We start from the raw sequence: 25,945 nt of genomic DNA, 5'->3' as shown, positions 1-25,945 counted from the left end.
GCGCGGCCTGGAGCCTGAAACCAGGCTGTGGACGGTCCTGTCAAATCTGATATAACAAGGTGCTGGTTACAGAACGGTGTCGCCTCCTTCAGCAGGGCCTGTAGCCTGAAACCAGGCTGTGGATGGTCCTGTAAAATCTGATATAACAAGGTGCTGGTTACAGAACGGTGTCACCTCCTTCAGCACGGCCTGGAGCCTGTCACCAGGCTGTGGATGGTCCTGTCAAATCTGATATAACAAGGTGCTGGTTACAGAACGGTGTCGCCTCCTTCAGCACTCACTGGAGCCTGACACCAGGCTGTGGATGGTCCTGTCAAATCTGATATAACAAGGAGCTGGTTACAGAACGGTGTCGCCTCCTTCAGCACGGCCTGGAGCCTGACACCAGGCTGTGGATGGTCCTGTCAAATCTGATATAACAAGGAGCTGGTTACAGAACGGTGTCACCTCCTTCAGCACGGCCTGGAGCCTGACACCAGGCTGTGGATGGTTCTGTCAAATCTGATGTAACACGGAGCTGGTTACAGAACGGTGTCACCTCATTCAGCACGGCCTGGAGTCTGACACCAGGCTGTGGATGGTCCTGTCAAACTGATATAACAAGGTGCTGCTTACAGAACGGTGTCACCTCCTTCAGCACGGCCTGGAGCCTGACACCAGGCTGTGGATGGTCCTGTCAAATCTGATATAATAAGGTGCTGGTTACAGAACGGTGTCGCCTCCTTCAGCACGGCCTGGAGCCTGGCACCAGGCTGTGGATGGTCCTGTCAAACTGATATGACAAGATGCTGGTTACAGAACGGTGTCACCTCATTCAGCACGGCCTGGAGCCTGACACCAGGCTGTAGATGGTCCTGTCCAATCTGATATAACAAGGTGCTGGTTACAGAACGGTGTCCCCTCCTTCAGCACTGACTGGAGCCTGACACCAGGCTGTGTATGGTCCTGTCAAATCTGATATAACAAGGAGCTGGTTACAAAACGGTGTCGCCTCCGTCAGCACGGCCTGGAGCCTGACACCAGGCTGTGGATGGTCCTGTCAAATCTGATATAAAACGGAGCTGGTTACAGAACGGTGTCATCTCCGTCAGCACGGCCTGGAGCCTGACACCAGGCTGTGGATGGTCCTTTCAAACTGATATAACAAGGTGCTGGTTACAGAACGGTGTCACCTCATTCAGCACGGCCTGGAGCCTGACACCAGGCTGTGGATGGTCCTGTCAAATCTGATATAACAAGGTGCTGGTTACAGAACGGTGTCCCCTCCTTCAGCACTGACTGGAGCCTGACACCAGGCTGTGTATGGTCCTGTCAAATCTGATATAACAAGGAGCTGGTTACAGAACGGTGTCGCCTCCGTCAGCACGGCCTGGAGCCTGACACCAGGCTGTGGATGGTCCTGTCAAATCTGATATAAAACGGAGCTGGTTACAGAACGGTGTCACCTCCTTCAGCACGGCCTGGAGCCTGACACCAGGCTGTGGATGGTCTTTTCAAACTGATATAACAAGGTGCTGGTTACAGAACGGTGTCACCTCCTTCAGCACGGCCTGGAGCCTGACACCAGGCTGTGGATGGTCCTGTCAAATCTGATATAATAAGGTGCTGGTTACAGAACGGTGTCGCCTCCTTCAGCACGGCCTGGAGCCTGACACCAGGCTGTGGATGGTCCTGTCAAATCTGATATAACAAGGAGCTGGTTACAGAACGGTGTCACCTCCTTCAGCAAAGCCTGGAGCCTGACACCAGGCTGTGGGTGGTCCTGTCAAATCTGATATAACAAGGAGCTGGTTACAGAATGGTGTCACCTCTTTCAGCACGGCCTGGAGCCTGACACCAGGCTGTGGATGGTCCTGTCAAATCTGATACAACAAGGAGCTGGTTACAGAAAGGTGTCGCCTCCTTCAGCACGGCCTGGAGCCTGACACCAGGCTGTGGATGGTCCTGTCAAATCTGAAACAACTAGGAGATGGTTACAGAAAGGTGTCACCTCCTTCAGCACGGCCTGGAGCCTGACACCAGGCTGTGGATGGTCCTGTCAAATCTGATATAACAAGGTGCTGGTTACAGAACGGTGTCGCCTCCTTCAGCACGGCCTGGAGCCTGACACCAGGCTGTGGGTGGTACTGTCAAATCTGGTATAACAAGGAGCTGGTTACAGAACGGTGTCACCTCCTTCAGCACGGCCTGGAGCCTGACACCAGTCTGTGGATGTTCCTGTCAAATCTGATACAACAAGGTGCTGGTTACAGAACGGTGTCACCTCCTTCAGCACTCACTGGAGCCTGACACCAGGCTGTGGATGGTCCTGTCAAATCTGATAGAACAAGGAGCTGGTTACAGAACGGTGTCGCCTCCTTCAGCACGCCCTCGAGCCTGAGACCAGGCTGTGGATGGTCCTGTCAAATCTGATATAACAAGGAGCTGGTTACAGAACGGTGTCGCCTCCCTAATCACGGCCTGGAGCCTGACACCAGGCTGTGGCTGGTCCTGTCAAATCTGATATAACAAGGAGCTGGTTACAGAACGTTGTCGCCTCCTTCAGCACGGCCTGGAGCCTGACACCTGGCTGTGGATTGTCCTGTCAAATCTGATATAACAAGGAGCTGGTTACAGATTGGTGTCGCCTCCTTCAGCACGGCCTGGAGCCTGACACCAGGCTGTGGATGGTCCTGTCAAATCTGACATAAATAGGAGCTGGTTACAGAACGCTGTCACCTCCTTCAGCACGGCCTGGAGCCTGACACCAGGCTGTGGATGGTCTTGTCAAATCTGATACAACAAGGAGCTGGTTTCAGAACGGTGTCGCCTCCTTCAGCACGCACTGGAGACTGACACCAGGCTGTGGATGGTCCTGTAAAATCTGATATAACAAGGTGCTGGTTACAGAACGGTGTCGCCTCCTTCAGCACGGCCTGGAGCCTGACACCAGGCTGTGGATTGTCCTGTCAAATCTGATATAACAAGGTGCTGGTTTCAGAACGGTGTCGCCTCCTTCAGCACGGCCTGGAGCCTGACACCAGGCTGTGGATGGTCCTGTCAAATCTGATATAACAAGGAGCTGGTTACAGAACGGTGTCGCCTCCGTCAGCACGGCCTGGAGCCTGACACCAGGCTGTGGATGGTCCTGTCAAATCTGATATAATACGGAGCTGGTTACAGAACGGTGTCACCTCCTTCAGCTCGGCCTGGAGCCTGACACCAGGCTGTGGATGGTCCTGTCAAATCTGATATAATAAGGAGCTGGTTACAGAACGGTGTCGCCTCCTTCAGCACGGCCTGGAGCCTGACACCAGGCTGTGGATGGTCCTGCCAAATCTGATATAACAAGGAGCTGGTTACAGAACGGTGTCACCTCCTTCAGAAAAGCCTGGAGCCTGACACCAGGCTGTGGGTGGTCCTGTCAAATCTGATATAACAAGGAGCTGGTTCCAGAACGGTGTCGCCTCCTTCAGCACGGCCTGGAGCCTGACACCAGGCTGTGGATGGTCCTGTCAAATCTGATATAACAAGGTGCTGGTTACAGAACTGTGTCGCCTCCTTCAGCACGGCCTGGAGCCTGACACCAGTCTGTGGATGGTCCTGTCAAATCTGATATAACAAGGTGCTGGTTACAGAACGGTGTCACCTCCTTCAGCGCGGCCTGGAGCCTGACACCAGGCTGTGGATGGTCCTGTCAAATCTGATACAACAAGGTGCTGGTTACAGAACGGCGTCACCTCTTTCAGCCCGGCCTGGAGCCTGACACCAGGCTGTGGATGGTCCTGTCAAATCTGATATAACAAGGTGCTGGATACAGAACGGTGTCGCCTCCTTCAGCAGGGCCTGGAGCCTGAAACCAGGCTGTGGATGGTCCTGTCAAATCTGATATAACAAGGTGCTGGTTACAGAACGGTGTCACCTCCTTCAGCACGGCCTGGAGCCTGACACCAGACTGTGGATGCTACTGTAAAATCTGATATAAAAAGGAGCTGGTTACAGAACGGTGTCACCTCCTTCAGCACGGCCTGGAGCCTGACACCAGGCTGTGGATGGTCCTGTCAAATCTGATAGAACAAGGAGCTGGTTACAGAACGGTGTCACCTCCTTCAGTACGGCCTGGAGCCTGACAGCAGGCTGTGGATGGTCCTGACAAATCTGCTACAATAAGGAGCTGGTTACAGAACGGTGTCACCTCCTTCAGCACGGCCTGGAGCCTGACACCAGGCTGTGGATGGTCCTGTCAAATCTGATATAACAAGGAGCTGGTTACAGAACGCTGTCATCTCCTTCAGCACGGCCTGGAGCCTGACACCAGGCTATGGATGGTCCTGTCAAATCTGATACAACAAGGTGCTGGTTACAGAATGGTGTCACCTCCTTCAGCACGGCCTGGAGCCTGACACCAGTCTGTGGATGGTTCTGTCAAATCTGATACAACAAGGTGCTGGTTACAGAACGGTGTCACCTCCTTCAGCACGGCCTGGAGACTGACACCAGGCTGTGGATGGTCCTGTCAAATCTGATAGAACAAGGAGCTGGTTACAGAACGCTGTCATCTCCTTCAGCACGGCCTGGAGCCTGACACCAGACTCTGGATGGTCCTGTCAAATCTGATATAACAAGGAGCTGGTTACAGAACGGTGTCACCTCCTTCAGCACGGCCTGGAGCCTGACACCAGGCTGTGGATGGGCCTGTCAAAAGAGATGTAACAAGGATCTGGTTACAGAACGGTGTCACCTCCTTCAGCACGGTCTGGAGCCTGACAGCAGGCGGTGGATGGTCCTGTCAAATCTGATACAACAAGGTGCTGGTTACAGAACGGTGTCACCTCCTTCAGCACGGCCTGTAGCCTGACACCATGCTGTGGATGGTCATGTCAAATCTGCTACAACAAGGAGCTGGTTACAGAACGATGTCGCCTCCTTCAGCACGGCCTGGAGCCTGACACCAGGCTGTGGATGGTCCTGTCAAATCTGAAACAACAAGGAGCTGGTTACAGAAAGCTGTCACCTCCTTCAGCACGGCCTGGAGCCTGACACCAGGCTTTGGATGGTCCTGTCAAATCTGATACAACAAGGAGCTGGTTACAGAACGGTGTCACCTCCTTCAGTACGGCCTGGAGCCTGACACCAGGCTGTGGATGGTCCTGTCAAATCTGATACAACAAGGAGCTGGTTACAGAACGGTGTCACCTCCTTCAGTACGGCCTGGAGCCTGACACCAGGCTGTGGATGGTCCTGTCAAATCTGATACAACAAGGAGCTGGTTACAGAACGGTGTCACCTCCTTCAGTACGGCCTGGAGCCTGACACCAGGCTGTGGATGGTCCTGTGAAATCTGCTACAACATGGCGCTGGTTACAGAACGGTGTCGCCTCCTTCAGCACGGCCTGGAGCCTGACACCAGGCTGTGGATGGTCCTGTCAAATCTGATATAATACGGAGCTGGTTACAGAACGGTGTCACCTCCTTCAGCTCGGCCTGGAGCCTGACACCAGGCTGTGGATGGTCCTGTCAAATCTGATATAATAAGGAGCTGGTTACAGAACGGTGTCGCCTCCTTCAGCACGGCCTGGAGCATGACACCAGGCTGTGGATGGTCCTGTCAAATCTGATATAACAAGGAGCTGGTTACAGAACGGTGTCGCCTCCTTCAGCACGGCCTGGAGCCTGACACCAGGCTGTGGATGGTCCTGCCAAATCTGATATAACAAGGAGCTGGTTACAGAACGGTGTCACCTCCTTCAGAAAAGCCTGGAGCCTGACACCAGGCTGTGGGTGGTCCTGTCAAATCTGATATAACAAGGAGCTGGTTCCAGAACGGTGTCGCCTCCTTCAGCACGGCCTGGAGCCTGACACCAGGCTGTGGATGGTCCTGTCAAATCTGATATAACAAGGTGCTGGTTACAGAACTGTGTCGCCTCCTTCAGCACGGCCTGGAGCCTGACACCAGTCTGTGGATGGTCCTGTCAAATCTGATATAACAAGGTGCTGGTTACAGAACGGTGTCACCTCCTTCAGCGCGGCCTGGAGCCTGACACCAGGCTGTGGATGGTCCTGTCAAATCTGATACAACAAGGTGCTGGTTACAGAACGGCGTCACCTCTTTCAGCCCGGCCTGGAGCCTGACACCAGGCTGTGGATGGTCCTGTCAAATCTGATATAACAAGGTGCTGGATACAGAACGGTGTCGCCTCCTTCAGCAGGGCCTGGAGCCTGAAACCAGGCTGTGGATGGTCCTGTCAAATCTGATATAACAAGGTGCTGGTTACAGAACGGTGTCACCTCCTTCAGCACGGCCTGGAGCCTGACACCAGACTGTGGATGCTACTGTAAAATCTGATATAAAAAGGAGCTGGTTACAGAACGGTGTCACCTCCTTCAGCACGGCCTGGAGCCTGACACCAGGCTGTGGATGGTCCTGTCAAATCTGATAGAACAAGGAGCTGGTTACAGAACGGTGTCACCTCCTTCAGTACGGCCTGGAGCCTGACAGCAGGCTGTGGATGGTCCTGACAAATCTGCTACAATAAGGAGCTGGTTACAGAACGGTGTCACCTCCTTCAGCACGGCCTGGAGCCTGACACCAGGCTGTGGATGGTCCTGTCAAATCTGATATAACAAGGAGCTGGTTACAGAACGCTGTCATCTCCTTCAGCACGGCCTGGAGCCTGACACCAGGCTATGGATGGTCCTGTCAAATCTGATACAACAAGGTGCTGGTTACAGAATGGTGTCACCTCCTTCAGCACGGCCTGGAGCCTGACACCAGTCTGTGGATGGTTCTGTCAAATCTGATACAACAAGGTGCTGGTTACAGAACGGTGTCACCTCCTTCAGCACGGCCTGGAGACTGACACCAGGCTGTGGATGGTCCTGTCAAATCTTATAGAACAAGGAGCTGGTTACAGAACGCTGTCATCTCCTTCAGCACGGCATGGAGCCTGACAACAGACTCTGGATGGTCCTGTCAAATCTGATATAACAAGGAGCTGGTTACAGAACGGTGTCACCTCCTTCAGCACGGCCTGGAGCCTGACACCAGGCTGTGGATGGGCCTGTCAAAAGAGATGTAACAAGGATCTGGTTACAGAACGGTGTCACCTCCTTCAGCACGGTCTGGAGCCTGACAGCAGGCGGTGGATGGTCCTGTCAAATCTGATACAACAAGGTGCTGGTTACAGAACGGTGTCACCTCCTTCAGCACGGCCTGTAGCCTGACACCATGCTGTGGATGGTCATGTCAAATCTGCTACAACAAGGAGCTGGTTACAGAACGATGTCGCCTCCTTCAGCACGGCCTGGAGCCTGACACCAGGCTGTGGATGGTCCTGTCAAATCTGAAACAACAAGGAGCTGGTTACAGAAAGCTGTCACCTCCTTCAGCACGGCCTGGAGCCTGACACCAGGCTTTGGATGGTCCTGTCAAATCTGATACAACAAGGAGCTGGTTACAGAACGGTGTCACCTCCTTCAGTACGGCCTGGAGCCTGACACCAGGCTGTGGATGGTCCTGTCAAATCTGATACAACAAGGAGCTGGTTACAGAACGGTGTCACCTCCTTCAGTACGGCCTGGAGCCTGACACCAGGCTGTGGATGGTCCTGTCAAATCTGATACAACAAGGAGCTGGTTACAGAACGGTGTCACCTCCTTCAGTACGGCCTGGAGCCTGACACCAGGCTGTGGATGGTCCTGTGAAATCTGCTACAACAAGGCGCTGGTTACAGAACGGTGTCGCCTCCTTCAGCACGGCCTGGAGCCTGACACCAGGCTGTGGATGGTCCTGTCAAATCTGATTCAACAAGGAGCTGGTTACAGAAAGGTGTCGCCTCCTTCAGCGCGGCCTGGAGCCTGAAACCAGGCTGTGGATGGTCCTGTCAAATCTGATATAACAAGGTGCTGGTTACAGAACGGTGTCGCCTCCTTCAGCAGGGCCTGGAGCCTGAAACCAGGCTGTGGATGGTCCTGTAAAATCTGATATAACAAGGTGCTGGTTACAGAACGGTGTCACCTCCTTCAGCACGGCCTGGAGCCTGACACCAGGCTGTGGATGGTCCTGTCAAATCTGATATAACAAGGTGCTGGTTACAGAACGGTGTCGCCTCCTTCAGCACTCACTGGAGCCTGACACCAGGCTGTGGATGGTCCTGTCAAATCTGATATAACAAGGAGCTGGTTACAGAACGGTGTCGCCTCCTTCAGCACGGCCTGGAGCCTGACACCAGACTGTGGATGGTACTGTAAAATCTGATATAAAAAGGAGCTGGTTACAGAACGGTGTCAGCTCCTTTTGCACGGCCTGGAGCCTGACACCAGGCTGTGGATGGTCCTGTCAAATCTGATAGAACAAGGAGCTGGTTACAGAACGGTGTCACCTCCTTCAGTACGTCCTGGAGCCTGACAGCAGGCTGTGGATGGTCCTGACAAATCTGCTACAACATGGAGCTGGTTACAGAACGGTGTCACCTCCTTCAGCACGGCCTGGAGCCTGACACCAGGCTGTGGATGGTCCTGTCAAATCTGATATAACAAGGAGCTGGTTACAGAACGCTGTCATCTCCTTCAGCACGGCCTGGAGCCTGACACCAGGCTATGGATGGTCCTGTCAAATCTGATACAACAAGGTGCTGGTTACAGAATGGTGTCACCTCCTTCAGCACGGCCTGGAGCCTGACACCAGTCTGTGGATGGTTCTGTCAAATCTGATACAACAAGGTGCTGGTTACAGAACGGTGTCACCTCCTTCAGCACGGCCTGGAGACTGACACCAGGCTGTGGATTGTCCTGTCAAATCTGATAGAAGAAGGAGCTGGTTACAGAACGCTGTCATCTCCTTCAGCACGGCCTGGAGCCTGACACCAGACTCTGGATGGTCCTGTCAAATCTGATATAACAAGGAGCTGGTTACAGAACGGTGTCACCTCCTTCAGCACGGCCTGGAGCCTGACACCAGGCTGTGGATGGGCCTGTCAAATGAGATGTAACAAGGATCTGGTTACAGAACGGTGTCACCTCCTTCAGCACGGTCTGGAGCCTGACAGCAGGCTGTGGATGGTCCTGTCAAATCTGATACAACAAGGTGCTGGTTACAGAACGGTGTCACCTCCTTCAGCACGGCCTGTAGCCTGACACCATGCTGTGGATGGTCCTGTCAAATCTGCTACAACAAGGAGCTGGTTACAGAACGGTGTCACCTCCTTCAGTACGGCCTGGAGCCTGACACCAGGCTGTGGATGGTCCTGTCAAATCTGATACAACAAGGAGCTGGTTACAGAACGGTGTCACCTCCTTCAGTACGGCCTGGAGCCTGACACCAGGCTGTGGATGGTCCTGTGAAATCTGCTACAACAAGGAGCTGGTTACAGAACGGTGTCGCCTCCTTCAGCACGGCCTGGAGCCTGACACCAGGCTGTGGATGGTCCTGTCAAATCTGATTCAACAAGGAGCTGGTTACAGAAAGGTGTCGCCTCCTTCAGCGCGGCCTGGAGCCTGAAACCAGGCTGTGGATGGTCCTGTCAAATCTGATATAACAAGGTGCTGGTTACAGAACGGTGTCGCCTCCTTCAGCAGGGCCTGGAGCCTGAAACCAGGCTGTGGATGGTCCTGTAAAATCTGATATAACAAGGTGCTGGTTACAGAACGGTGTCACCTCCTTCAGCACGGCCTGGAGCCTGACACCAGGCTGTGGATGGTCCTGTCAAATCTGATATAACAAGGTGCTGGTTACAGAACGGTGTCGCCTCCTTCAGCACTCACTGGAGCCTGACACCAGGCTGTGGATGGTCCTGTCAAATCTGATATAACAAGGAGCTGGTTACAGAACGGTGTCGCCTCCTTCAGCACGGCCTGGAGCCTGATACCAGACTGTGGATGGTACTGTAAAATCTGATATAAAAAGGAGCTGGTTACAGAACGGTGTCATCTCCTTTAGCACGGCCTGGAGCCTGACACCAGGCTGTGGATGGTCCTGTCAAATCTGATAGAACAAGGAGCTGGTTACAGAACGGTGTCACCTCCTTCAGTACGGCCTGGAACCTGACAGCAGGCTGTGGATGGTCCTGACAAATCTGCTACAACAAGGAGCTGGTTACAGAACGGTGTCACCTCCTTCAGCACGGCCTGGAGCCTGACACCAGGCTGTGGATGGTCCTGTCAAATCTGATATAACAAGGAGCTGGTTACAGAACGCTGTCATCTCCTCCAGCACGGCCTGGAGCCTGACACCAGGCTATGGATGGTCCTGTCAAATCTGATACAACAAGGTGCTGGTTACAGAACGGTGTCACCTCCTTCAGCACGGCCTGGAGCCTGACACCAGTCTGTGGATGGTACTGTCAAATCTGATACAACAAGGTGCTGGTTACAGAACGGTGTCACCTCCTTCAGCACAGCCTGGAGCCTGACACCATGCTGTGGATGGTCCTGTCAAATCTGCGACAACAAGGAGCTGGTTACAGAACGGTGTCGCCTCCGTCAGCACGGCCTGGAGCCTGACACCAGGCTGTGGATGGTCCTGTCAAATCTGATATAATACGGAGCTGGTTACAGAACGGTGTCACCTCCTTCAGCACGGCTTGGAGCCTGACACGAGGCTGTGGATGGTCCTTTCAAACTGATATAACAAGGTGCTGGTTACAGAACGGTGTCAACTCCTTCAGCACGGCCTGGAGCCTGACACCAGGCTGTGGATGGTCCTGTCAAATCTGATATAATAAGGAGCTGGTTACAGAACGGTGTCGCCTCCTTCAGCACGGCCTGGAGCATGACACCAGGCTGTGGATGGTCCTGTCAAATCTGATATAACAAGGAGCTGGTTACAGAACGGTGTCGCCTCCTTCAGCACGGCCTGGAGCCTGACACCAGGCTGTGGATGGTCCTGCCAAATCTGATATAACAAGGAGCTGGTTACAGAACGGTGTCACCTCCTTCAGAAAAGCCTGGAGCCTGACACCAGGCTGTGGGTGGTTCTGTCAAATCTGATATAACAAGGAGCTGGTTACAGAACGGTGTCGCCTCCTTCAGCACGGCCTGGAGCCTGACACCAGGCTGTGGATGGTCCTGTCAAATCTGATATAACAAGGTGCTGGTTACAGAACTGTGTCGCCTCCTTCAGCACGGCCTGGAGCCTGACACCAGTCTGTGGATGGTCCTGTCAAATCTGATATAACAAGTAGCTGGTTACAGAACGGTTTCACCTCCTTCAGCGCGGCCTGGAGCCTGACACCAGGCTGTGGATGGTCCTGTCAAATCTGATACAACAAGGTGCTGGTTACAGAACGGCGTCACCTCTTTCAGCCGGGCCTGGAGCCTGACATCAGGCTGTGGATGGTCCTGTCAAATCTGATATAACAAGGTGCTGGATACAGAACGGTGTCGCCTCCTTCAGCAGGGCCTGGAGCCTGAAACCAGGCTGTGGATGGTCCTGTCAAATCTGATATAACAAGGTGCTGGTTACAGAACGGTGTCACCTCCTTCAGCACGGCCTGGAGCCTGACATCAGGCTGTGGATGGTCCTGTCAAACTGATATAACAAGGTGCTGGTTACAGAACGGTGTCACCTCATTCAGCACGGCCTGGAGCCTGACACCAGGCTGTGGATGGTCCTGTCAAATCTGATATAACAAGGTGCTGGTTACAGAACGGTGTCGCCTCCTTCAGCACGGCCTGGAGCCTGACACCAGGCTGTGGGTGATACTGTCAAATCTGGTATAACAAGGAGCTGGTTACAGAACGGTGTCACCTCCTTCAGCACGGCCTGGAGCCTGACACCAGGCTGTGGATGGTCCTGTCAAATCTGATACAACAAGGTGCTGGTTACAGAACGGTGTCGCCTCCTTCAGCACGGCCTGGAGCCTGACACCAGGCTGTGGATGGTCCTGTCAAATCTGATATAACAAGGAGCTGGTTACAGAACGGTGTCACGTCCTTCAGCACGGCCTAGAGCCTGACACCAGACTGTGGATGGTACTGTAAAATCTGATATAAAAAGGAGCTGGTTACAGAACGGTGTCACCTCCTTCAGCACGGCCTGGAGCCTGACACGAGGCTGTGGATGGTCCTGTCAAATCTGATAGAACAAGGAGCTGGTTACAGAACGGTGTCACCTCCTTCAGTACGGCCTGGAGCCTGACTGCAGGCTGTGGATGGTCCTGTCAAATCTGCTACAACAAGGAGCTGGTTACAGAACGGTGTCACCTCCTTCAGCACGGCCTGGAGCCTGACACCAGGCTGTGGATGGTCCTGTCAAATCTGATATAACAAGGAGCTGGTTACAGAACGCTGTCATCTCCTTCAGCACGGCCTGGAGCCTGACACCAGGCTATGGATGGTCCTGTCAAATCTGATACAACAAGGTGCTGGTTACAGAATGGTGTCACCTCCTTCAGCACGGCCTGGAGCCTGACACCAGTCTGTGGATGGTTCTGTCAAATCTGATACAACAAGGTGCTGGTTACAGAACGGTGTCACCTCCTTCAGCACGGCCTGGAGACTGACACCAGGCTGTGGATGGTCCTGTCAAATCTGATAGAACAAGGAGCTGGTTACAGAACGCTGTCATCTCCTTCAGCACGGCATGGAGCCTGACACCAGACTCTGGATGGTCCTGTCAAATCTGATATAACAAGGAGCTGGTTACAGAACGGTGTCACCTCCTTCAGCACGGCCTGGAGCCTGACACCAGGCTGTGGATGGGCCTGTCAAATGAGATGTAACAAGGATCTGGTTACAGAACGGTGTCACCTCCTTCAGCACGGTCTGGAGCCTGACAGCAGGCTGTGGATGGTCCTGTCAAATCTGATACAACAAGGTGCTGGTTACAGAACGGTGTCACCTCCTTCAGCACGGCCTGGAGCCTGAAACCAGGCTGTGGATGGTCCTGTAAAATCTGATATAACAAGTTGCTGGTTACAGAACGGTGTCACCTCCTTCAGCACGGCCTGGAGCCTGACACCAGGCTGTGGATGGTCCTGTCAAATCTGATATAACAAGGTGCTGGTTACAGAACGGTGTCGCCTCCTTCAGCACGGCCTGGAGCCTGACACCAGGCTGTGGATGGTCCTGTCAAATCTGATAGAACAAGGAGCTGGTTACAGAACGGTGTCACCTCCTTCAGTACGGCCTGGAGCCTGACAGCAGGCTGTGGATGGTCCTGTCAAATCTGATATAACAAGGAGCTGGTTACAGAACGGTGTCACCTCCTTCAGCACGGCCTGGAGCCTGACACCAGGCTGTGGATGGTCCTGTCAAATCTGATATAACAAGGAGCTGGTTACAGAACGCTGTCATCTCCTTCAGCACGGCCTGGAGCCTGACACCAGGCTATGGATGGTCCTGTCAAATCTGATACAACAAGGTGCTGGTTACAGAACGGTGTCACCTCCTTCAGCACGGCCTGGAGCCTGACACCAGTCTGTGGATGGTACTGTCAAATCTGATACAACAAGGTGCTGGTTACAGAACGGTGTCACCTCCTTCAGCACGGCCTGGAGCCTGACACCATGCTGTGGATGGTCCTGTCAAATCTGCTACAACAAGGAGCTGGTTACAGAACGGTGTCGCCTCCTTCAGCACGGCCTGGAGCCTGACACCAGGCTGTGGATGGTCCTGTCAAATCTGAAACAACAAGGAGCTGGTTACCGAAAGGTGTCACCTCCTTCAGCACGGCCTGGAGCCTGACACCAGGCTTTGGATGGTCCTGTGAAATGAGATGTAACAAGGATCTGGTTACAGAACGGTGTCACCTCCTTCAGCACGGCCTGGAGCCTGACACCAGGCTGTGGATGGTCCTGTCAAATCTGATACAACAAGGAGCTGGTTACAGAACGGTGTCACCTCCTTCAGTACGGCCTGGAGCCTGACACCAGGCTGTGGATGGTCCTGTCAAATATGCTACAACAAGGAGCTGGTTACAGAACGGTGTCGCCTCCTTCAGCACGGCCTGGAGCCTGACACCAGGCTGTGGATGGTCCTGTCAAATCTGATACAACAAGGAGCTGGTTACAGAAAGGTGTCGCCTCCTTCAGCGCGGCCTGGAGCCTGAAACCAGGCTGTGGACGGTCCTGTCAAATCTGATATAACAAGGTGCTGGTTACAGAACGGTGTCGCCTCCTTCAGCAGGGCCTGGAGCCTGAAACCAGGCTGTGGATGGTCCTGTAAAATCTGATATAACAAGGTGCTGGTTACAGAACGGTGTCACCTCCTTAAGCACGGCCTGGAGCCTGTCACCAGGCTGTGGATGGTCCTGTCAAATCTGATATAACAAGGTGCTGGTTACAGAACGGTGTCGCCTCCTTCAGCACTCACTGGAGCCTGACACCAGGCTGTGGATGGTCCTGTCAAATCTGATATAACAAGGAGCTGGTTACAGAACGGTGTCGCCTCCTTCAGCACGGCCTGGAGCCTGACACCAGGCTGTGGATGGTCCTGTCAAATCTGATATAACAAGGAGCTGGTTACAGAACGGTGTCACCTCCTTCAGCACGGCCTGGAGCCTGACACCAGGCTGTGGATGGTTCTGTCAAATCTGATATAACACGGAGCTGGTTACAGAACGGTGTCACCTCATTCAGCACGGCCTGGAGTCTGACACCAGGCTGTGGATGGTCCTGTCAAACTGATATAACAAGGTGCTGCTTACAGAACGGTGTCACCTCCTTCAGCACGGCCTGGAGCCTGACACCAGGCTGTGGATGGTCCTGTCAAATCTGATATAATAAGGTGCTGGTTACAGAACGGTGTCGCCTCCTTCAGCACGGCCTGGAGCCTGACACCAGGCTGCGGATGATCCTGTCAAATCTCATATAACAAGGTGCTGGTTACAGAACGGTGTCACCTCCTTCAGCACGGCCTGGAGCCTGACATCAGGCTGTGGATGGTCCTGTCAAACTGATATAACAAGATGCTGGTTACAGAACGGTGTCACCTCATTCAGCACGGCCTGGAGCCTGACACCAGGCTGTAGATGGTCCTGTCCAATCTGATATAACAAGGTGCTGGTTACAGAACGGTGTCCCCTCCTTCAGCACTGACTGGAGCCTGACACCAGGCTGTGTATGGTCCTGTCAAATCTGATATAACAAGGAGCTGGTTACTGAACGGTGTCGCCTCCGTCAGCACGGCCTGGAGCCTGACACCAGGCTGTGGATGGTCCTGTCAAATCTGATATAAAACGGAGCTGGTTACAGAACGGTGTCACCTCCTTCAGCACGGCCTGGAGCCTGACACCAGGCTGTGGATGGTCCTTTCAAACTGATATAACAAGGTGCTGGTTACAGAACGGTGTCACCTCATTCAGCACGGCCTGGAGCCTGACACCAGGCTGTGGATGGTCCTGTCAAATCTGATATAACAAGGTGCTGGTTACAGAACGGTGTCCCCTCCTTCAGCACTGACTGGAGCCTGACACCAGGCTGTGTATGGTCCTGTCAAATCTGATATAACAAGGAGCTGGTTACAGAACGGTGTCGCCTCCGTCAGCACGGCCTGGAGCCTGACACCAGGCTGTGGATGGTCCTGTCAAATCTGATATAAAACGGAGCTGGTTACAGAACGGTGTCACCTCCTTCAGCACGGCCTGGAGCCTGAAACCAGGCTGTAGATGGTCCTGTCAAATCTGATATAACAAGGTGCTGGTTACAGAACGGTGTCACCTCCTTCAGCACGGCCTGGAGCCTGACACCAGGCTGTGGATGGTCCTGTCAAATCTGATACAACAAGGAGCTGGTTACAGAAAGGTGTCGCCTCCTTCAGCACGCCCTGGAGCCTGACACCAGGCTGTGGATGGTCCTGTCAAATCTGAAACAACAAGGAGATGGTTACAGAAAGGTGTCACCTCCTTCAGCACGGCCTGGAGCCTGACACCAGGCTGTGGATGGTCCTGTCAAATGTGATATAACAAGGTGCTGGTTACAGAACGGTGTCGCCTCCGTCAGCACGGCCTGGAGCCTGACACCAGTCTGTGGATGGTCCTGTCAAATCTGATATAATACGGAGCTGGTTACAGAACGGTGTCACCTCCTTCAGCACGGCCTGGAGCCTGACACCAGGCTGTGGATGGTCCTGTCAAATCTGATATAATAAGGAGCTGGTTACAGAACGGTGTCACCTCCTTCAGCACGGCCTGGAGCCTGACACCAGGCTGTGGATGGTCCTGTCAAATCTGATAGAACAAGGAGCTGGTTACAGAACGGTGTCACCTCCTTCAGTACGGCCTGGAGCCTGACAGCAGGCTGTGGATGGTCCTGACAAATCTGCTACAACAAGGAGCTGGTTACAGAACGGTGTCACCTCCTTCAGCACGGCCTGGAGCCTGACACCAGGCTGTGGATGGTCCTGTCAAATCTGATATAACAAGGAGCTGGTTACAGAACGCTGTCATCTCCTTCAGCACGGCCTGGAGCCTGACACCAGGCTATGGATGGTCCTGTCAAATCTGATACAACAAGGTGCTGGTTACAGAACGGTGTCACCTCCTTCAGCACGGCCTGGAGCCTGACACCAGTCTGTGGATGTTCCTGTCAAATCTGATACAACAAGGTGCTGGTTACAGATCGGTGTCACCTCCTTCAGCACGGCCTGGAGACTGACACCAGGCTGTGGATGGTCCTGTAAAATCTGATAGAACAAGGAGCTGGTTACAGAACGGTGTCGCCTCCTTCAGCACGCCCTCGAGCCTGAGACCAGGCTGTGGATGGTCCTGTCAAATCTGATATAACAAGGAGCTGGTTACAGAACGGTGTCGCCTCCCTAATCACGGCCTGGAGCCTGACACCAGGCTGTGGATGGTCCTGTCAAATCTGATATAACAAGGAGCTGGTTACAGAACGTTGTCGCCTCCTTCAGCACGGCCTGGAGCCTGACACCTGGCTGTGGATGGTCCTGTCAAATCTGACATAAATAGGAGCTGGTTACAGAACGCTGTCACCTCCTTCAGCACGGCCTGGAGCCTGACACCAGGCTGTGGATGGTCTTGTCAAATCTGATACAACAAGGAGCTGGTTTCAGAACGGTGTCGCCTCCTTCAGCACGCACTGGAGACTGACACCAGGCTGTGGATGGTCCTGTAAAATCTGATATAACAAGGTGCTGGTTACAGAACGGTGTCGCCTACTTCAGCACGGCCTGGAGCCTGACACCAGGCTGTGGATTGTCCTGTCAAATCTGATATAACAAGGTGCTGGTTTCAGAACGGTGTCGCCTCCTTCAGCACGGCCTGGAGCCTGACACCAGGCTGTGGATGGTCCTGTCAAATCTGATATAACAAGGAGCTGGTTACAGGACGGTGTCGCCTCCGTCAGCACGGCCTGGAGCCTGACACCAGTCTGTGGATGGTCCTGTCAAATCTGATATAATACGGAGCTGGTTACAGAACGGTGTCACCTCCTTCAGCACGGCCTGGAGCCTGACACCAGGCTGTGGATGGTCCTGTCAAATCTGATATAATAAGGAGCTGGTTACAGAACGGTGTCACCTCCTTCAGCACGGCCTGGAGCCTGACACCAGGCTGTGGATGGTCCTGTCAAATCTGATAGAACAAGGAGCTGGTTACAGAACGGTGTCACCTCCTTCAGTACGGCCTGGAGCCTGACAGCAGGCTGTGGATGGTCCTGACAAATCTGCTACAACAAGGAGCTGGTTACAGAACGGTGTCACCTCCTTCAGCACGGCCTGGAGCCTGACACCAGGCTGTGGATGGTCCTGTCAAATCTGATATAACAAGGAGCTGGTTACAGAACGCTGTCATCTCCTTCAGCACGGCCTGGAGCCTGACACCAGGCTATGGATGGTCCTGTCAAATCTGATACAACAAGGTGCTGGTTACAGAATGGTGTCACTTCCTTCAGCACGGCCTGGAACCTGACACCAGTCTGTGGATGGTTCTGTCAAATCTGATACAACAAGGTGCTGGTTACAGAACGGTGTCACCTCCTTCAGCACGGCCTGGAGACTGACACCAGGCTGTGGATGGTCCTGTCAAATCTGATAGAACAAGGAGCTGGTTACAGAACGCTGTCATCTCCTTCAGCACGGCCTGGAGCCTGACACCAGACTCTGGATGGTCCTGTCAAATCTGATATAACAAGGAGCTGGTTACAGAACGGTGTCACCTCCTTCAGCACGGCCTGGAGCCTGACACCAGGCTGTGGATGGGCCTGTCAAATGAGATGTAACAAGGATCTGGTTACAGAACGGTGTCACCTCCTTCAGCACGGTCTGGAGCCTGACAGCAGGCTGTGGATGGTCCTGTCAAATCTGATACAACAAGGTGCTGGTTACAGAACGGTGTCACCTCCTTCAGCACGGCCTGTAGCCTGACACCATGCTGTGGATGGTCATGTCAAATCTGCTACAACAAGGAGCTGGTTACAGAACGATGTCGCCTCCTTCAGCACGGCCTGGAGCCTGACACCAGGCTGTGGATGGTCCTGTCAAATCTGAAACAACAAGGAGCTGGTTACAGAAAGCTGTCACCTCCTTCAGCACGGCCTGGAGCCTGACACCAGGCTTTGGATGGTCCTGTCAAATCTGATACAACAAGGAGCTGGTTACAGAACGGTGTCACCTCCTTCAGTACGGCCTGGAGCCTGACACCAGGCTGTGGATGGTCCTGTCAAATCTGATACAACAAGGAGCTGGTTACAGAACGGTGTCACCTCCTTCAGTACGGCCTGGAGCCTGACACCAGGCTGTGGATCGTCCTGTCAAATCTGATACAACAAGGAGCTGGTTACAGAACGGTGTCACCTCCTTCAGTACGGCCTGGAGCCTGACACCAGGCTGTGGATGGTCCTGTGAAATCTGCTACAACAAGGAGCTGGTTACAGAACGGTGTCGCCTCCTTCAGCACGGCCTGGAGCCTGACACCAGGCTGTGGATGGTCCTGTCAAATCTGATTCAACAAGGAGCTGGTTACAGAAAGGTGTCGCCTCCTTCAGCGCGGCCTGGAGCCTGAAACCAGGCTGTGGATGGTCCTGTCAAATCTGATATGACAAGGTGCTGGTTACAGAACGGTGTCGCCTCCTTCAGCAGGGCCTGGAGCCTGAAACCAGGCTGTGGATGGTCCTGTAAAATCTGATATAACAAGGTGCTGGTTACAGAACAGTGTCACCTCCTTCAGCACGGCCTGGAGCCTGACACCAGGCTGTGGATGGTCCTGTCAAATCTGATATAACAAGGTGCTGGTTACAGAACGGTGTCGCCTCCTTCAGCACTCACTGGAGCCTGACACCAGGCTGTGGATGGTCCTGTCAAATCTGATATAACAAGGAGCTGGTTACAGAACGGTGTCACCTCCTTCAGTACGGCCTGGAGCCTGACAGCAGGCTGTGGATGGTCCTGACAAATCTGCTACAACAAGGAGCTGGTTACAGAAAGGTGTCACCTCCTTCAGCACGGCCTGGAGCCTGACACCAGGCTGTGGATGGTCCTGTCAAATCTGATATAACAAGGAGCTGGTTACAGAACGCTGTCATCTCCTTCAGCACGGCCTGGAGCCTGACACCAGGCTATGGATGGTCCTGTCAAATCTGATACAACAAGGTGCTGGTTACAGAACGGTGTCACCTCCTTCAGCACGGCCTGGAGCCTGACACCAGTCTGTGGATGGTACTGTCAAATCTGATACAACAAGGTGCTGGTTACAGAACGGTGTCACCTCCTTCAGCACGGCCTGGAGCCTGACACCATGCTGTGGATGGTCCTGTCAAATCTGCTACAACAAGGAGCTGGTTACAGAACGGTGTCGCCTCCTTCAGCACGGCCTGGAGCCTGACACCAGGCTGTGGATGGTCCTGTCAAATCTGAAACAACAAGGAGCTGGTTACCGAAAGGTGTCACCTCCTTCAGCACGGCCTGGAGCCTGACACCAGGCTTTGGATGGTCCTGTGAAATGAGATGTAACAAGGATCTGGTTACAGAACGGTGTCACCTCCTTCAGCACGGCCTGGAGCCTGACACCAGGCTGTGGATGGTCCTGTCAAATCTGATACAACAAGGAGCTGGTTACAGAACGGTGTCACCTCCTTCAGTACGGCCTGGAGCCTGACACCAGGCTGTGGATGGTCCTGTCAAATCTGCTACAACAAGGAGCTGGTTACAGAACGGTGTCGCCTCCTTCAGCACGGCCTGGAGCCTGACACCAGGCTGTGGATGGTCCTGTCAAATCTGATACAACAAGGAGCTGGTTACAGAAAGGTGTCGCCTCCTTCAGCGCTGCCTGGAGCCTGAAACCAGGCTGTGGACGGTCCTGTCAAATCTGATATAACAAGGTGCTGGTTACAGAACGGTGTCGCCTCCTTCAGCAGGGCCTGGAGCCTGAAACCAGGCTGTGGATGGTCCTGTAAAATCTGATATAACAAGGTGCTGTTTACAGAACGGTGTCACCTCCTTCAGCACGGCCTGGAGCCTGTCACCAGGCTGTGGATGGTCCTGTCAAATCTGATATAACAAGGTGCTGGTTACAGAACGGTGTCGCCTCCTTCAGCACTCACTGGAGCCTGACACCAGGCTGTGGATGGTCCTGTCAAATCTGATATAACAAGGAGCTGGTTACAGAACGGTGTCGCCTCCTTCAGCACGGCCTGGAGCCTGATACCAGGCTGTGGATGGTCCTGTCAAATCTGATATAACAAGGAGCTGGTTACAGAACGGTGTCACCTCCTTCAGCACGGCCTGGAGCCTGACACCAGGCTGTGGATGGTTCTGTCAAATCTGATATAACACGGAGCTGGTTACAGAACGGTGTCACCTCATTCAGCACGGCCTGGAGTCTGACACCAGGCTGTGGATGGTCCTGTCAAACTGATATAACAAGGTGCTGCTTACAGAACGGTGTCACCTCCTTCAGCACGGCCTGGAGCCTGACACCAGGCTGTGGATGGTCCTGTCAAATCTGATATAAGGTGCTGGTTACAGAACGGTGTCGCCTCCTTCAGCACGGCCTGGAGCCTGACACCAGGCTGCGGATGGTCCTGTCAAATCTGATATAACAAGGTGCTGGTTACAGAACGGTGTCACCTCCTTCAGCACGGCCTGGAGCCTGACATCAGGCTGTGGATGGTCCTGTCAAACTGATATAACAAGATGCTGGTTACAGAACGGTGTCACCTCATTCAGCACGGCCTGGAGCCTGACACCAGGCTGTAGATGGTCCTGTCCAATCTGATATGACAAGGTGCTGGTTACAGAACGGTGTCCCCTCCTTCAGCACTGACTGGAGCCTGACACCAGGCTGTGTATGGTCCTGTCAAATCTGATATAACAAGGAGCTGGTTACAGAACGGTGTCGCCTCCGTCAGCACGGCCTGGAGCCTGACACCAGGCTGTGGATGGTCCTGTCAAATCTGATATAAAACGGAGCTGGTTACAGAACGGTGTCACCTCCTTCAGCACGGCCTGGAGCCTGACACCAGGCTGTGGATGGTCCTTTCAAACTGATCTAACAAGGTGCTGGTTACAGAACGGTGTCACCTCATTCAGCACGGCCTGGAGCCTGACACCAGGCTGTGGATGGTCCTGTCAAATCTGATATAACAAGGTGCTGGTTACAGAACGGTGTCCCCTCCTTCAGCACTGACTGGAGCCTGACACCAGGCTGTGTATGGTCCTGTCAAATCTGATATAACAAGGAGCTGTTTACAGAACGGTGTCGCCTCCGTCAGCACGGCCTGGAGCCTGACACCAGGCTGTGGATGGTCCTGTCAAATCTGATATAAAACGGAGCTGGTTACAGAACGGTGTCACCTCCTTCAGCACGGCCTGGAGCCTGACACCAGGCTGTGGATGGTCCTTTCAAACTGATATAACAAGGTGCTGGTTACAGAACGGTGTCACCTCCTTCAGCACGGCCTGGAGCCTGACACCAGGCTGTGGATGGTCCTGTCAAATCTGATATAATAAGGTGCTGGTCACAGAACGGTGTCGCCTCCTTCAGCACGGCCTGGAGCATGACACCAGGCTGTGGATGGTCCTGTCAAATCTGATATAACAAGGAGCTGGTTACAGAACGGTGTCGCCTCCTTCAGCACGGCCTGGAGCCTGACACCAGGCTGTGGATGGTCCTGTCAAATCTGATATAACAAGGAGCTGGTTACAGAACGGTGTCACCTCCTTCAGCAAAGCCTGGAGCCTGACACCAGGCTGTGGGTGGTCCTGTCAAATCTGATATAACAAGGAGCTGGTTACAGAATGGTGTCACCTCCTTCAGCACGGCCTGGAGCCTGACACCAGGCTGTGGATGGTCCTGTCAAATCTGATACAACAAGGAGCTGGTTACAGAAAGGTGTCGCCTCCTTCAGCACGGCCTGGAGCCTGACACCAGGCTGTGGATGGTCCTGTCAAATCTGAAACAACAAGGAGATGGTTACAGAAAGGTGTCACCTCCTTCAGCACGGCCTGGAGCCTGACACCAGGCTGTGGATGGTCCTGTCAAATCTGATATAACAAGGTGCTGGTTACAGAACGGTGTCGCCTCCTTCAGCACGGCCTGGAGCCTGACATCAGGCTGTGGGTGGTACTGTCAAATCTGGTATAACAAGGAGCTGGTTACAGAACGGTGTCACCTCCTTCAGCACGGCCTGGAGCCTGACACCAGGCTGTGGATGGTCCTGTCAAATCTGATACAACAAGGTGCTGGTTACAGAACGGTGTCACCTCCTTCAGCACGGCCTGGAGCCTGACACCAGTCTGTGGATGTTCCTGTCAAATCTGATACAACAAGGTGCTGGTTACAGAACGGTGTCACCTCCTTCAGCACGGCCTGGAGACTGACACCAGGCTGTGGATGGTCCTGTCAAATCTGATGGAACAAGGAGCTGGTTACAGAACGGTGTCGCCTCCTTCAGCACGCCCTCGAGCCTGAGACCAGGCTGTGGATGGTCCTGTCAAATCTGATATAAAACGGAGCTGGTTACAGAACGGTGTCACCTCCTTCAGCACGGCCTGGAGCCTGACACCAGGCTGTGGATGGTCCTTTCAAACTGATATAACAAGGCGCTGGTTACAGAACGGTGTCACCTCATTCAGCACGGCCTGGAGCCTGACACCAGGCTGTGGATGGTCCTGTCAAATCTGATATAACAAGGTGCTGGTTACAGAACGGTGTCCCCTCCTTCAGCACTGACTGGAGCCTGACACCAGGCTGTGTATGGTCCTGTCAAATCTGATATAACAAGGAGCTGTTTACAGAACGGTGTCGCCTCCGTCAGCACGGCCTGGAGCCTGACACCAGGCTGTGGATGGTCCTGTCAAATCTGATATAAAACGGAGCTGGTTACAGAACGGTGTCACCTCCTTCAGCACGGCCTGGAGCCTGACACCAGGCTGTGGATGGTCCTTTCAAACTGATATAACAAGGTGCTGGTTACAGAACGGTGTCACCTCCTTCAGCACGGCCTGGAGCCTGACACCAGGCTGTGGATGGTCCTGTCAAATCTGATATAATAAGGTGCTGGTTACAGAACGGTGTCGCCTCCTTCAGCACGGCCTGGAGCATGACACCAGGCTGTGGATGGTCCTGTCAAATCTGATATAACAAGGAGCTGGTTACAGAACGGTGTCGCCTCCTTCAGCACGGCCTGGAGCCTGACACCAGGCTGTGGATGGTCCTGTCAAATCTGATATAACAAGGAGCTGGTTACAGAACGGTGTCACCTCCTTCAGCAAAGCCTGGAGCCTGACACCAGGCTGTGGGTGGTCCTGTCAAATCTGATATAACAAGGAGCTGGTTACAGAATGGTGTCACCTCCTTCAGCACGGCCTGGAGCCTGACACCAGGCTGTGGATGGTCCTGTCAAATCTGATACAACAAGGAGCTGGTTACAGAAAGGTGTCGCCTCCTTCAGCACGGCCTGGAGCCTGACACCAGGCTGTGGATGGTCCTGTCAAATCTGAAACAACAAGGAGATGGTTACAGAAAGGTGTCACCTCCTTCAGCACGGCCTGGAGCCTGACACCAGGCTGTGGATGGTCCTGTCAAATCTGATATAACAAGGTGCTGGTTACAGAACGGTGTCGCCTCCTTCAGCACGGCCTGGAGCCTGACATCAGGCTGTGGGTGGTACTGTCAAATCTGGTATAACAAGGAGCTGGTTACAGAACGGTGTCACCTCCTTCAGCACGGCCTGGAGCCTGACACCAGGCTGTGGATGGTCCTGTCAAATCTGATACAACAAGGTGCTGGTTACAGAACGGTGTCACCTCCTTCAGCACGGCCTAGAGCCTGACACCAGACTGTGGATGGTACTGTAAAATCTGATATAAAAAGGAGCTGGTTACAGACCGGTGTCACCTCCTTCAGCACGGCCTGGAGCCTGACACCAGGCTGTGGATGGTCCTGTCAAATCTGGTAGAACAAGGAGCTGGTTACAGAACGGTGTCACCTCCTTCAGCACGGCCTGGAGCCTGACACCAGGCTGTGGATGGTCCTGTCAAATCTGATATAACAAGGAGCTGGTTACAGAACGCTGTCATCTCCTTCAGCACGGCCTGGAGCCTGACACCAGGCTATGGATGGTCCTGTCAAATCTGATACAACAAGGTGCTGGTTACAGAACGGTGTCACCTCCTTCAGCACGGCCTGGAGCCTGACACCAGTCTGTGGATGTTCCTGTCAAATCTGATACAACAAGGTGCTGGTTACAGAACGGTGTCACCTCCTTCAGCACGGCCTGGAGACTGACACCAGGCTGTGGATGGTCCTGTCAAATCTGATGGAACAAGGAGCTGGTTACAGAACGGTGTCGCCTCCTTCAGCACGCCCTCGAGCCTGAGACCAGGCTGTGGATGGTCCTGTCAAATCTGATATAACAAGGAGCTGGTTACAGAACGGTGTCGCCTCCCTAATCACGGCCTGGAGCCTGACACCAGGCTGTGGATGGTCCTGTCAAATCTGATATAACAAGGAGCTGGTTACAGAACGTTGTCGCCTCCTTCAGCACGGCCTGGAGCCTGACACCTGGCTGTGGATTGTCCTGTCAAATCTGATATAACAAGGTGCTGGTTTCAGAACGGTGGCGCCTCCTTCAGCACGGCCTGGAGCCTGACACCAGGCTGTGGATGGTCCTGTCAAATCTGATATAAAAAGGAGCTGGTTACAGAAAGGTGTCGCCTCCTTCAGCACGGCCTGGAGCCTGACACCAGGCTGTGGATGGTCCTGTCAAATCTGATATAACAAGGAGCTGGTTACAGAACGGTGTCGCCTCCCTAATCACGGCCTGGAGCCTGACACCAGGCTGTGGATGGTCCTGTCAAATCTGATATAACAAGGAGCTGGTTACAGAACGTTGTCGCCTCCTTCAGCACGGCCTGGAGCCTGACACCTGGCTGTGGATTGTCCTGTCAAATCTGATATAACAAGAAGCTGGTTACAGAACGGTGTCGCCTCCTTCAGCACGGCCTGGAGCCTGACACCAGGCTGTGGATGGTCCTGTCAAATCTGACATAAATAGGAGCTGGTTACAGAACGCTGTCACCTCCTTCACCACGGCCTGGAGCCTGACACCAGGCTGTGGGTGGTCTTGTCAAATCTGATACAACAAGGAGCTGGTTTCAGAACGGTGTCGCCTCCTTCAGCACGCACTGGAGACTGACACCAGTCTGTGGATGGTCCTGTCAAATCTGATATAACAAGGAGCTGGTTACAGAACGGTGTCACCTCCTTCAGCACGGCCTGGAGCCTGACCCCAGGCTGTGGATGGTCCTGTCAAATCTGATACAACAAGGTGCTGGTTACAGAACGGTGTCGCCTCCTTCAGCACGCCCTGGAGCCTGACATCAGGCTGTGGATGGTCCTGTAAAATCTGATATAACAAGGTGCTGGTTACAGAACGGTGTCGCCTACTTCAGCACGGCCTGGAGCCTGACACCAGGCTGTGGATGGTCCTGTCCAATCTGATATAACAAGGTGCTGGTTTCAGAACGGTGTCGCCTCCTTCAGCACGGCCTGGAGCCTGACACCAGGCTG

This window comes from Scyliorhinus torazame, chromosome 23 (assembly GCF_047496885.1).
Source record: "Scyliorhinus torazame isolate Kashiwa2021f chromosome 23, sScyTor2.1, whole genome shotgun sequence".
Lineage (NCBI taxonomy): Eukaryota > Metazoa > Chordata > Chondrichthyes > Carcharhiniformes > Scyliorhinidae > Scyliorhinus > Scyliorhinus torazame.
The sequence above is the reverse complement of the archived record's forward strand: the minus strand, read 5'-3'. Positions refer to the sequence as shown.